Source organism: Maniola jurtina, chromosome 10 (assembly GCF_905333055.1).
Source record: "Maniola jurtina chromosome 10, ilManJurt1.1, whole genome shotgun sequence".
Taxonomy (NCBI): Eukaryota; Metazoa; Arthropoda; class Insecta; order Lepidoptera; family Nymphalidae; genus Maniola; species Maniola jurtina.
In genome coordinates, this window is record NC_060038.1 from 2,147,228 (window position 1) to 2,160,340 (window position 13,113).

A 13,113-nucleotide genomic window follows, 5' to 3' on the forward strand; every position below is an offset into this window, starting at 1 on the left:
TCGTGTGCCTTCACTATTATTCATTTAGAGCATTTAGAGTTAGATGTGGCTAAACTCTTGGGAGGGAAGGTAAATGGTAATTAAGTATAAGCGTACCGCGCGCATCATTCGCTGCGAATCAGCCGCTCGCTTAAATGAGTTGACAAGCGAAACGCCGCAAAATGCGTACATTACGCGCTGCATAGGCACTATATTTAAAAATTATAGTGAGGCAAACTGGAAGCAAACAGTTAGCCGCTCACTGTTCGCCTAGTGGGGACACGGCCTTACTGTCCCGCTTTGTTGGTTGGAGAAGTTTCATGATCTTAATAATATCACATTTAACGCAATTGAATTAAAAGATCAAAACTAATAAATTAGTGAATAAATATTGAAATCTATCAATAGGTAAATTACTGCGAAATGAAGTACCTATTTGAGATTAAGTATTTTAACGCACAGCAATTTCGGAGTGTGAAGTCATTTTTAGTTAAAACGACGTCAACCGAGATCGTAACACCAGAAATCACTCAATAGTTAGTTTTAATTCTAAGTCAGATTTCACACTATTCCTAGTTATTTTACGTGTATCTACTTGTTTTTAGGGTTCTGTGCCCAAAGGGTGAAAACGGATCCCTATTAATGTCACTCTGCTGTCTGTCTGTCTGTCTTCCATGTTTTTTTTATAGTAGACTAATTTCAACGGTATGTCAAACTACGTTAAGCTGGGTTTAGGTAGTTTTCAGGAAGACTGCACTCCACTCCATCTGCATGCGTCGATCCTAAGTATCTATTATAGACTTACATATCTATTATAACTTTGCAAACTCAATAGCAAGTTGTAAAACACATCTAGGGTAAGCACCATTCAGTAAGACTATCTATAAAGTTAAACCCGCAGGGCTTACGGTCTTGTCTAAATTGTTCATCTCAGTAAGTCGCATGTAATATGTTGGTAGGTATAATAAAACACTTCTAAGTCCATCCTGGAGCTATAAAACAACTTCTTTCTCTTAATTTTATATGGTAAGAAACTTTATTTCAATATATTTGGACGTTAAGCTATTTCAGGTCAATTTGAAAACCTGACTTGTAAGATTTTCTATACAAAACTGCCGAATATTCAAAGTTAATTAGTTGTAAAGATTATTTAGCAATTATCTTCTTCTTAAAAATAAAAATTGTTTGAGCGTTCGTTACCTGCCTATGCATTCGGGCATCGTTCATTTGATTGATCTGAAAATTTGTACAATAGTTGTCAACACTTGGTTGGAGTTTTATGTCTTTCGTTGGCCATTACAATGAAATAAATTCCCACGGGAAAAGAACTTTCTCGGGAGTGACACATATCTAAATAAACTTGAAAAGTAAAACATCACCTAAACACAAAATTTCATCCAAATCGTTAAAGCCGTTTCCGAGAAAGTAACTATATACATACTTGTATTAGAAAAATCGGCCCTACGCAGTCCTACGGCTGTAGCTGCTACGGCTGTCCGAACGTACTCGTAGCAACGTAGCATGGCGTAGAAGGGCATAGATGATCGCTACGCCGCGCCGCGCCGCGCGTTTACTTTCCTTGTAATCTCAGGCTGAGACCTATTATAGAGTGCTCTTTGATTTGCTCAGACACTGTTAAAACAAGATAGCGCTATACCGCTGACATAAATCTGTCTCGTTTTAACTGAAACTTAAGTCTAAGCAAAGTGCGCTCTATAGATTTCAATCTTATATTCGAGCGTAGAGCGACTCTGTTGAACCACTATTCTTGTACTTACTAAAACATAAGAAGAATTACATAGGCTACTTTTTCCCCGAAAAGTGAAAGAACTCCCAAAGGATTTTTCAAAAATCTAAATCCACGTGGACGAAGTCGCGGGCAGTCGGTAGTAGGCTATAATCCTAATCGTTATCCTAATAATATTATAAATGTGAAAGTGTGGATGTTTGGATGTTTGTTACTCAATCACGCAAAAACTACAGGACGGATTTGGCTGAAATTCGGAATGGAGATAAATTATACCCTGGATTAACACATAGGCTATTTTTTATCCCAGAAAATCAAAGAGTTCCCGCGGGATTTTGAAAAACGGAAATCCACGCGGACGAAGTCGCGGGCATCAGCTAGTAAGTAATATAAACTACGCACGTTATAAAGGGGCGTGCCTCTATACATTTTGTCAAGTAGGTACCTATCTGAGAAGTTTTCGAATATGAGGCATTAATTAAATGAACTTCGCCGTATTCGTATCTCAGCGAGGAATCCTGTAACTTCTCCACGAAGCAAACTTCACGGGCTGAAATTTCGACACAATTTAGCGATAAAGTTCATGAGAAGTTAGGTATCTCTAGTAATTGCTTGACTATGAACATTATTTTAATGTATCTTAATTACAAGTTGTACATAAATATGTACATGTATTGCAAAAAGTATGCCCATAAGTTAACGACTTAAACTGCAATTAAAGTAGATTTACTAAATAGATGTATGTTAAAAAATCAATGTGGACAAAGCTTATAGGCGGATGCTAGTCTTAATTTTGATTAAATAAAGAAAAGCAACTTTACTTTGGTTTAATGAGCATCTAAAATTTATGTGAATTAATGTGAATTTTTTGTGCCATTTATTGTTACGTGAGTTCCTATTTAAAAGGACCCCGGATGGATTCGAAACTAGTCGGGTTTACATCGACTAAATACGTGAATATAGCCGCAATAATCTATAATTATATTGGAAATGACTCACGATAGTTTAAACTTAAAGTTATTTATTTTTAATTTGAGAAACTCCTAAATCATTTTTTGTAAAATGTGGTAAATAATAAAAAACTGTTATAACAAACATAGCAATAGAGTTATGAAACCGACTTTGGGCCGATTAAGTTTAGACCCGTGCACAGTGAGGGCATGGTTGAAAGAATTTGATATACAGTTAGTAAGTATGAATGAAGAAATTCGTGCTAGACATTTCACCAAGTGGAGAATAATTTCAATCTCTCAAGTACCGCAAATAAATATAACCTGTTACCTGTCTTTACTATTATTTGCAAATATGAAGAGATACAGCGAAAAGAATTCAATCCATGATATTCAAGCTTTCAGACTCGGTTTAACGTAGACTCGGTTCATAAATTTCCTGTATTGAAGGCATTCTCAATCCCAATTCTAAAGCTATAAGTACCATTACGTTCAATTTCGAACTCTACTGCAATGAGATATGGTTTGAAGTCGCAGTCGCTTTGAAACATCCGGCAGTACCTGAGTTCTTTTTCCTCACTTTTTCTTGTGCCCATTTTCATAATGATTGGTTTCCTTCGCCATTTATTGTTAAGTACGTGGTTTCATATAACGAATGCGTAACGTTATTTTTCTTACGTAAATTGTGACCTGCTTTAACGACCTTTTCGGAACGATTGAGAACACGGTGCTAAAGGTGAGATAGCAGTCAAGGGTTATCTTGTATCGGAATTTAAAAAAAAAACAGCCAAGTGTGAGTTAGACTCGCGCACCGAGGGTTCCATACTCGGGTATTTTTCCGATATTTTGCACAATAATTAATCAAAAACTAAAAATAAATAATATGCATAAAAATAAATAAAAACCTGTAAATGTACAGGTAAAGCCATTTTATATGATATCCCACTTGTTATCTTACTTTGAAAATGGTAAGTAACACATTTTAATTTTGTTTTGTGTTCACACGCACAAATTCCCGGTTTTTGGATTTTTTCTTTTACTTGTGCTATAAGACCTACCTACCTGCCAAATTTCATGATTCTAAGTCTACGGGAAGTACCCTATAGGTTTTCTTGATAGACACGACAGACGGACAGGCGGGTAGACAGATAGACGGACGGACAGACAGATAGAGAGACAGACAGACATACAACAAAGTGAAGAGTACGAAACCCTAAAACCATCTACTAGTGGTATCAGTAGGTATATTATACCAACAATCTCAGTTTAAGATAAACGTGGTGAAACTTGTTGCAACATGAACAAACATGGCCGTAATAGCGTCGTTAACACGAAGTTTCGACGTAATTTAGTACGATGTTTGGTGACATCGGGTGTACCTATTTGAATTTAGTGTACCTATCTACTGCGGAAAATCTGAGCCGTATTTAGAGGTACCTAATATAATACTAAGCGTGCTTTGAGAAAAAAAATGGTACAGTACAACCAAATTAATAATGCGCATGCAGATCTTCGCTAATTGTCGTATTCCGAATCATTGAATCGTAAGAGCCCTAAACAATGCACTTGCATTTTGCACCTTGTTATAAACAAATAGGAGTCAATATCATGTGTATCATACGACCGTTGCCGAACAGTGACGAAGATTTCTATGCGCATTATTAATTTGGTTGTACTGTACGTACCTAATAGGTAATAGTTTTTGTAAACATAGACAAAAAAGATCGATCCCTAATAAACACAGTTCTGTTGAAAAAAAAAAAAGATCTGTCTGCGGTCCATAGATAAGAAACGTAATTCCAGTGCCACAGTGAACTAGTGCGATCAAAACTCTTACACTTCGGTCACATAGCAAGAAAAGAAGTGGGCAGCGAACGATACACAGACCAGATTACAGTTAGACAGACAGACAAAAAAGTGACCCTATAGTAAGGGTTCCTTTTTTTCATTTGAGGTACGGAACCCTAAAAATACCCAATACCAATACTTGCAGAGCACGTCTAAAGCTCAAAGCTTCGTCGTTTCCTCGCTCTATAAACTTCCGGTATTGAACGTATTCTAACTTAAACAGAGCAGAACAATACTTCAAATACACTAAGCTTCCATAATGGAACCTCATAGCTTTGCAATACAGTTAAAAAATAAAACAAAGTCTGACTGAGGAATGAACCCGCCCTTGTTTTGTTGTTTGTTTCAACCCACAGCTTCCATTCGAACTTTTATGGATATTTAGAATTTCTACCTGCCTCAGCATATCTAGTATGAATAATTTATCGTTCTGTGAACTCTATTCTATATGACATCGCGCGGGATTTCGTGTTCCCGATGGACAGAAAATTGTTCATGCTAGATCTGCGGGTATTAGGTCGCGGATACACCAAGTAAGTTTTACTTACGTAAGTAGCTTACATAATTAACTTACAACACAAGTGTAAATTAAAAATTTTCAACACCCCCGACAAATCATTTTCAAATAAATAATTATGTATATCTAGGCAAAATCCATCTTGAAAACTTGATATTTGTCAATTGACACTTGAATATTATGAACCTAAGGGTTATCTAACCTTCTTTTCTACAAGAAAACTAGAAAATAGCTGAACCAATTTTTTTGGAATATAGCTAAGAACACTCTCGATCAAGCCACCTTTCAAACAAAAAAAAAGTAAATTAAAATCGGTTCATTCGTTTAGGCGCTAAGATGCCACAGACAGATACACAGATACACAGACACACAGATACACAGATACACACGTCAAACTTATAACACCCCTCTTTTTGGGTCGGGAGTTAAAAACTAATGTCAACGTTCTTATAAGTACATTTACCATTGTAAAGAAGTTGTAAAGTTGATAATTAATTACGTAAGCTACTTACGTAAGTAAAACAACAAACGCGGCCTTACATTCAAGTAGGAAAGACATGGGATGTCACCATCAGCATAATGCGAGTTTAGTCCATAAGATTTGAGAAAATTAGGAGAACTCTCATTCATGCAGATTTCCTCACGATGCTTTTCTTCACCGTTATAGAAAGTGATATATGGGGTGTAGATATAAGAATCTTTCAGCACTGAAGTACCATCGAGGCCACGACTTGATAATTCAAGATTATTAAATTATTAATATACATAATATACTTATTATCACACTTCACACTAATATTATAAAGGCGAAAGTTTGTATGTGTGTGTGTGTGTGTGTGTGTGTGTATGTTTGTTACCCTTCACGCAAAAACTACTGGACGGATTTGGCTGAAATTTGGGAGGGAGATAGATAATATCCTGGATTAGCACATAGGCTATTTTTTATCTCGGAAAATCAAAGAGTTTCTACGGGATTTCAAAAAACCTAAATCCACGCGGGCGAAGTCGCGGGCATCGGTTAGTTAATGATAATTATTATTATCAATATGCAAAAATGTTCCTTTTCTTATTAAAATGAAGAACAACCAGACGAAAGGAACTTTGGTGTAGTAGGTATGACTATTGGTAGTAATTGAAACTACTTTTCCACTGAGAAATTTTCCTGTTACTTTACTACAAAGTTCGAGCAACAGTCTCGAGTATCACTTCAACGTTACGGGGCAGTAAGGGCAGTTTCACACTACACGATTCAATAATATATTCATCATCATCATCGTCGGCCCATTACTGAGAACAGGTCTCCTCTCAGAAAGAGAAGGGCTTAGGCCATAGTTAAACTGTCCATGTGGAGATTGACAGACTTCACTTATGAATCAGGTATGCAGTTTTCCGCACGATGTTTTCCTTCATCGTTAAAGCAAGCGATATTTTTATATTTTCACTTGCACTTGTACTGCAGACTATGCCTAACTAAACTATTCTCATTCAAGCGCATATAGATTACTAGCTGATACCCGCGACTTCGTTCTCGTGGATGTAGGTTTTTTAAAATTCCCGTGGGAACTCTTTGATTTTCCGGGATAAAAAGTAGCCTATGTGCTAATTCAGGGTATAATCTAACTCCATTCTAAATTTCAGCCCAATCCGTCCAGTAGTTTTTGCGTGAAGGAGTAACAAACATACACACACACACACACACATACAAACTTTCTCCTTTATAATATTAAGTGTGATTATACTTAGTTGATGTGACCATTGAGCGTGCCTAGAAGATACTTTTAATATAGGTGTTCCTTAAAGTCAAGAATTTTCTTGACTTTAAGGAACCTTTATTAAAAGTGGAGGGGAAAACTGATGCCGGAAGGACGGTCAATTATCTTAATAGTTCAAATCAGAAACGTGGAGGCGGCAAATCGCGTTTAGTGTGATAAAGCTCTAATAAAGAAAGAAGTGTACTCTGCGCAAGTTTCTTCAGCGTTAATGACAAGTAATTTATCATACTGCGACCGCGAGTCCCATAACAAACTAACTTCTTAATGAAGCTGAAACTTCAACACAATGAAGTCATGAAATCGATATTGTATTATCCTTTATTATTATACTTTATTATTATACTTTACTTTTATCCTTTAATATTGGAACAATGGAGAGTTTTGACTCAGCTTTTTAAATAATGATTTTAATTAAGATAATCTACTGTAGAAAACATAATAAGTAGGCTTGGCCTTAAGTGAATTTTAATCTAGGACAAAGATAAGATGAACGGAGGCTTAGTAACAGGACCCGAAGCCTCCGCTTGTCCATCAGCAGGATATACCTATCTCATGAACCATATTCAAGGATGCCATGCAAAATAAAAAAGTAAGTACATACTACTATTATATCTTGTACGGAATACTTCGTGTGCGGGTCCAAATCGCACTTGACTGGTTTTTAAAGATATATTACAGGGCTCTCTCCGTCACTTACTCCATACAATCGTAGTTCCAATTTCATTTGAATATTAAGCAACCAAAGTCCATGAAATTTTGCAGACATATTCTAGAAACTAATATCTGTGCCAGTGGTGTTTTAGATTTTTCTAAAAATATGTAGTTTTTAAATTATAGGGGCTCAAAGATTTGTATGTAAATTTTTAAGACCGCGTAACTTTGAAATCGAATATTTTAACAGAAATCTGGAAAACGAAAGGCGTAGATATTAATTTCTAGAATATGTCTGCAAAATTTCATGGACTTTGGTTGCTTAATATTCAAATGAAATTGGAACTACCTACGTTTGTATGGAGCGAGTGACGGAGAGACCCCTCTTAAGTATAAAGTGAATTTATCAGAAAGTAATGAGGCAGTAATAATGAGTTCAGTCTTTCAAGTTCCTTTATCAACGACTATAGAAGTCATTTATCACACTGCGCACCACAAATCGTCTTCCCAAGGAAACCTTATTTAACAAAAAAAAGATTAATTAATTTTAAATTTTCTCTGAACTTTACTTTCTATTTCAATGATCATCTAAAGATATTCTTAGTATTTAATGACTAGTTTGAATTATTCTCTCGTATTTTCTTTCCAAATGATGTTTCTAAGACGATCCCAAGTCTGGAAGTGTAATTTATTTAATTATTTTGAAGAAACTATCCTGTGCTTCTTATATTATTTTATGACGACCTTCAATGCATGCGTGCTATCAGGGTATTTAAAAAAATTGATTTTGTTAAAAATGGTAATATAATAATATTAATTTATCTTATGAATCTAGTTTAATAAAATCGACAAGTAACTCATTCGATGTCATACGATCTTTTACATTCGTTTGTTAGCGTCTTCTCTCTTCACCAGCGAGCACGGATTTTATACGCCATATACAATATATCACTGATACAAAACGAAAGTCTTTATTTTTTTAATTCTTAAACTCCTGAAAGCCAACCAGTCAACTTCTTAATGATGCTGAAAGTGTCGAAACTTTGTGTAGATATCGATTTACTCTTTGTAGTTAAATTTCTGCTCTGTTGACCTACAAACCGCAGCCATATTTAATTAACTGACTATACAAATGTCTATAAGTGTTTATACTAATTTCTACAAAGTACCTACCTATGGATAAAGTATTAGAAATCACGTCAAGCTTTGCAAGACACTTAGTATCGTGGCAACCCTTTGCCAGGCAGGGTCTGCATGACTTAATTTCTAATACCATTTCGAAGAAAATATAAAAAATTACACATTATACTTTGACGTATTTTTAACCCCCGACCCAAAAAGAGGGGTGTTATAAGTTTGACGTGTGTATCTGTCTATCGGTGTATCTGTGTATCTGTCTGTGGCATCGTAGCTCCTAAACTAATGAACCGATTTTAATTTAGTTTTTTTTGTTTGAAAGTTGGCTTGATCGAGAGTGTTCTTAGCTATAATTCAAGAAAATCGGTTCAGCCGTTTGAAAGTTACCAGCTCTTTTCTAGTTATTTCTGTAACCTTCGCTTGTCGGGGGTGTTATAAATTTTTAATTTACACTTGTATACACCATTGCATGTTATCTGCCAAAGCCACCATAATCCAAACTTCATAGTCGCTGATCGTTCCTCCCTGTGTTGAGGACAATACGCAGAGAAACTTACAGTTTTTATAAAATAACGAAGGTCTGGCTCTCAAAGGCTCTCTCTCTAATGATTAGGAAAAGTTCCATAATCTACCTATTTAAACTCAAAACAGGACAGTACACAATAAGTATTGTTCACAAATGAGACCTCTGCGCAATGAATAGTCGTAATAACTCCCGCGGCGCGCTCCGTGGGCGGATTGGAAGAATTAATTTCCATCTCGCGAAACAAATGACGTCCCCAACACTCTAAGAGCATATTTAACCAACTTCAGAAAAGGAGGAGGTTCTCAATTCGACGGTATGTTTTTTAGGAAGATATGTGAAAAACGTGAATTCGTGGTTACATCATTAAACAAGTGTAAATTAAAAATTTATAACACCCCCGACGATCCAAAGTATTTGAGTTTTCCAAAACATCATTTTCAAATAAATAATTATGTATTTAGGCAACGTCCATCTTGACAGCTTGACATTTGTCAATTGACATAATATTAAGAACCTAACGGTTATCTAACCTTCTTTTCAACAAGAAAACTAGAAAAGAGCTGATAACTCTTAAACGGCTGAACCAATTTTTTTGGATTATAGCTAAGAACACTCTCGATCAAGCCACCTTTCAAACAAAAAAAACTAAATTAAAATCGGTTCATTCGTTTAGGCGCTACGATGCCACAGACAGATACACAGATACACAGATACACAGACACACAGATACACAGATACACACGTCAAACTTATAACACCCCTCTTTTTGGGTCGGGGGTTAATAAAACATTACCTGTATCTTTTTAACCAGTTTAAAACAAAAATTTCAAAGTAAGATAACAGAAAACAAAATTTTCAAAGTAAGATAACTATACCAAAGTGGGGTATCATATGAAAGGGCTTTAACTGTACATTCTAAGACGGATTTTTATTTATGTTTATGTATAATAGATTTTGATTTATCGTGCAAAATGTTGGAAAAAATACCCGAGCACGGAACCCTCAATGCGCGAGTCTGACTCGCACTTGACCGGTTTTTTGTATGTTAATTACGCGATTACTCCGCCAAATATGAACCGATTTTCATAATTTGGTAGTTGATACTTCCGAGGTGGTCCCATTTTAGTTTGGTGAAGATCTGATGACTATCTTCGGTGATGGAAACAGAACTCCTCAACGGATAAGAGTAAATTGCTCGCGATCGGCGTAATAACTTAGTAAACAGTAGGGTTTTAGCATATTTAGCATACAGTGGGGCCACTAAAAATTGTGACATAAAAATGCTCCAAAAATATATCTACTAATTAACTCTTGACATACATATTTATATAACGATATATTCGGTAATAAATTGAATTATTTTTACTTTTTAGTGGTTGTGGTTATTGAAGCAGGTTTTCATTATTTAAAAAAATATATTTTACAGTTTTAATAACAGTATTATGTTCTACAAGTACCTATAGTATATAGTACTGCAGTTATCTTTGGGATGGCTCCGCCAAACAAGAGCTTGATGCATTTTTATAGATAGATCAGAACAGAAGAATGATTAGCGACAAATAAAACATGATCTTTATAAGATTTGATTCCTCAGTTTAAAGCACCAACGCCATGGTCAACAATCATATTATTATAGCTATCAAAAATCACTACCCATAATATAATATATGTATTATAAATAATGTGAATGAGTGTTCGTTTGTTCTTCAATCACATCGCAACGGAGCAACGGATCAACACGATTTTTTGCACGGGTATATTTAAAGACCTGAAGAGTGACAGCGGGCTATAATTTTTACCCCGGAAAATGAAAAATTTCCTACGGGATTTGCAGAAACCTAAATTCATCCTAAAGAAAACAGTGAAAGTACATTCTTAAAGAAATACAAATCGAATTCTGACCCAATTTTTCAAGACGTCTGCTAAAAATGTACGAAGTAGCCTTCAAGTATAGCTACACTTCAGCTTCTGATATCGAAGACCGATATCGAGTACACAAACTCGGTGAATGTGGAAAAGCTTCAAACCTTCCATTTCGCATGGATAGCGCCATTTCCTTTATTCTTATCGTTGTATTACAGGAACGTATGTGTTTTCCTTACCTTTTGCAGGCTCTCGCTATAAAGAACAGCCGTTGGCATTGTTGCTGAATGCCAATAAACTTACAAAGGACTTAGGGATCGAATGAAATGCCTGGAGCTGTGAGCATTTTTTTTTTCAACATTTTGTTTATGGTAAACGTTCGAAAGATTCTTTGTATATTTTTATTAGACAGCGATTTTTTTTTATTAAGTACCGTATATAACTAGTTTTTACCTATAGGTTTATGGATATTAAAACGATTATTAAGTTATAATATGGTGAGAATATGTAATTATTAATTCATACGTACCTACCTATACTAACTCTTTGAACACTTTTTTTGAAATTATTATCTTTCCTCTACCTCCCAGGAATCAACATTTGGAGCAAAAGTTTTGAAGCATGTAATATTATGCACCGTCGAACTTCATTGTATTGCATTTCTAAATAATGAACTTGGTCTTAATTAGGTAGAAATTCAAAGTCATTCAATATTTATCTTTCACCGCTTCGGATTACAAAAACGGAAATAATAAATTACTTGGTAGTTCAAAAGTACTTGCAAAAGTTTATTTGAATAAAAAATATTTCTATTCTATTCCATATTATATTTTTTCAAACTTTGGATCAGGCGGCGAAAATATTTCTCTTAACTTTCACAGAATTCTAATAAAGTAAGGGCAAAATGTGGGCGAAAGTTTTCCCTTAATCGCTTTGGACTTTTGGCGATGGAGTGGAAGTAGGTACACCTATGGTGATTTCGGACCGTCGGAAATTATTTCGCTTCAACAAATACAGATTAGACTTTAGCTATTAGGTCGGGATCACAGCAAAAGGTAGAAAGAGAGCCCTGGATAACTCTGGATCCTGGATTTCAGGCTTGCAAAAAATTAAAATGATATTTAAATAGCCCGCACCGGGTTTGTTGTGGGATTCTATCTATCACTTCGATCCCGAGCATGCAACTCTAGGTAATCGGAGTTATGTGCGTTTTACGCAATTAAATACCTATGGCATGATATTATAACGGCGAAGGAAAACATTGATCGTGAAGAAACCTGCATGCCAGAGTTCTCCATAATGTTCTCAAAGGCGTGTTAAGTTTGCTAATCTGCACTGGGTCAGCGTGGTAGATTCTCATTCTGAAAGGGTTCAGTAGTGGGCCGACGATGGGCTGATGAGGTACGATGATAGTATTTTCTCTGTATTTCGAACAGATGCTGTGGTAGACTCGCAGACGGAGCATAAGAGAATAGTTTTCCTACATAAACTAGCTAATGCTCGCGACTTCGATCCCGTGGATATAGGTTTTTAAAAATCCCATGGGAACTCATTAATTTTCCGGGATAAAAAGTAGCCTATAGGTATGTTAATCCAGAGTACAATCTATCTCCATTCCAAATTTCAGCCAAATCCATCCAGTAGTTTTTGCGTGAAACATCCATCCATCCATACATATGCGTTAGTAATATTAGTAGAATTTTAATTTTGAATGTATAAGATGTCATGCCGGTAATGAAACCGTTGTGCTGTTCAGATTTTATATTAATTTCAAAATATTTTAATATAATAATTTAATTGATGTAACAACTTCAATTAGCGCACTCTTCTGGTAATGAGTCATCCAATTACCTGCTTAAAGTTGCTTAAACGGAATAATCGATTGCCCGTATTATGTCGGCAATAAGGGCATACGCCACCTCAAAGGAAATTAATTACCTCATATTGGATTCATATCGCTGAATGCTGTCAGAGGGGATTGTGGATCTTATCCATTTCCTACTGTACATATATTGATATGTATCTACGGAGTGATAGATTTCATACATCTTCCAGGCAGGCAGCTTATCAGTATTTCCATTTATTTTGGTTTTTCCCTAAGGAGGTTGTATAGAGGTAAAAAG

At 35.5% G+C, this 13,113-nt stretch overlaps 1 protein-coding gene across 7 annotated transcripts in view; it reads right to left on the reverse strand.

Annotated features, from left to right (window-relative positions):
• Nucleotides 1–13,113, reverse strand: part of LOC123868804 (dorsal-ventral patterning tolloid-like protein 1) — a 95,269-nt gene that overhangs the window by 20,002 nt on the left and 62,154 nt on the right. The gene's annotated exons all lie outside the window — the stretch shown is intronic.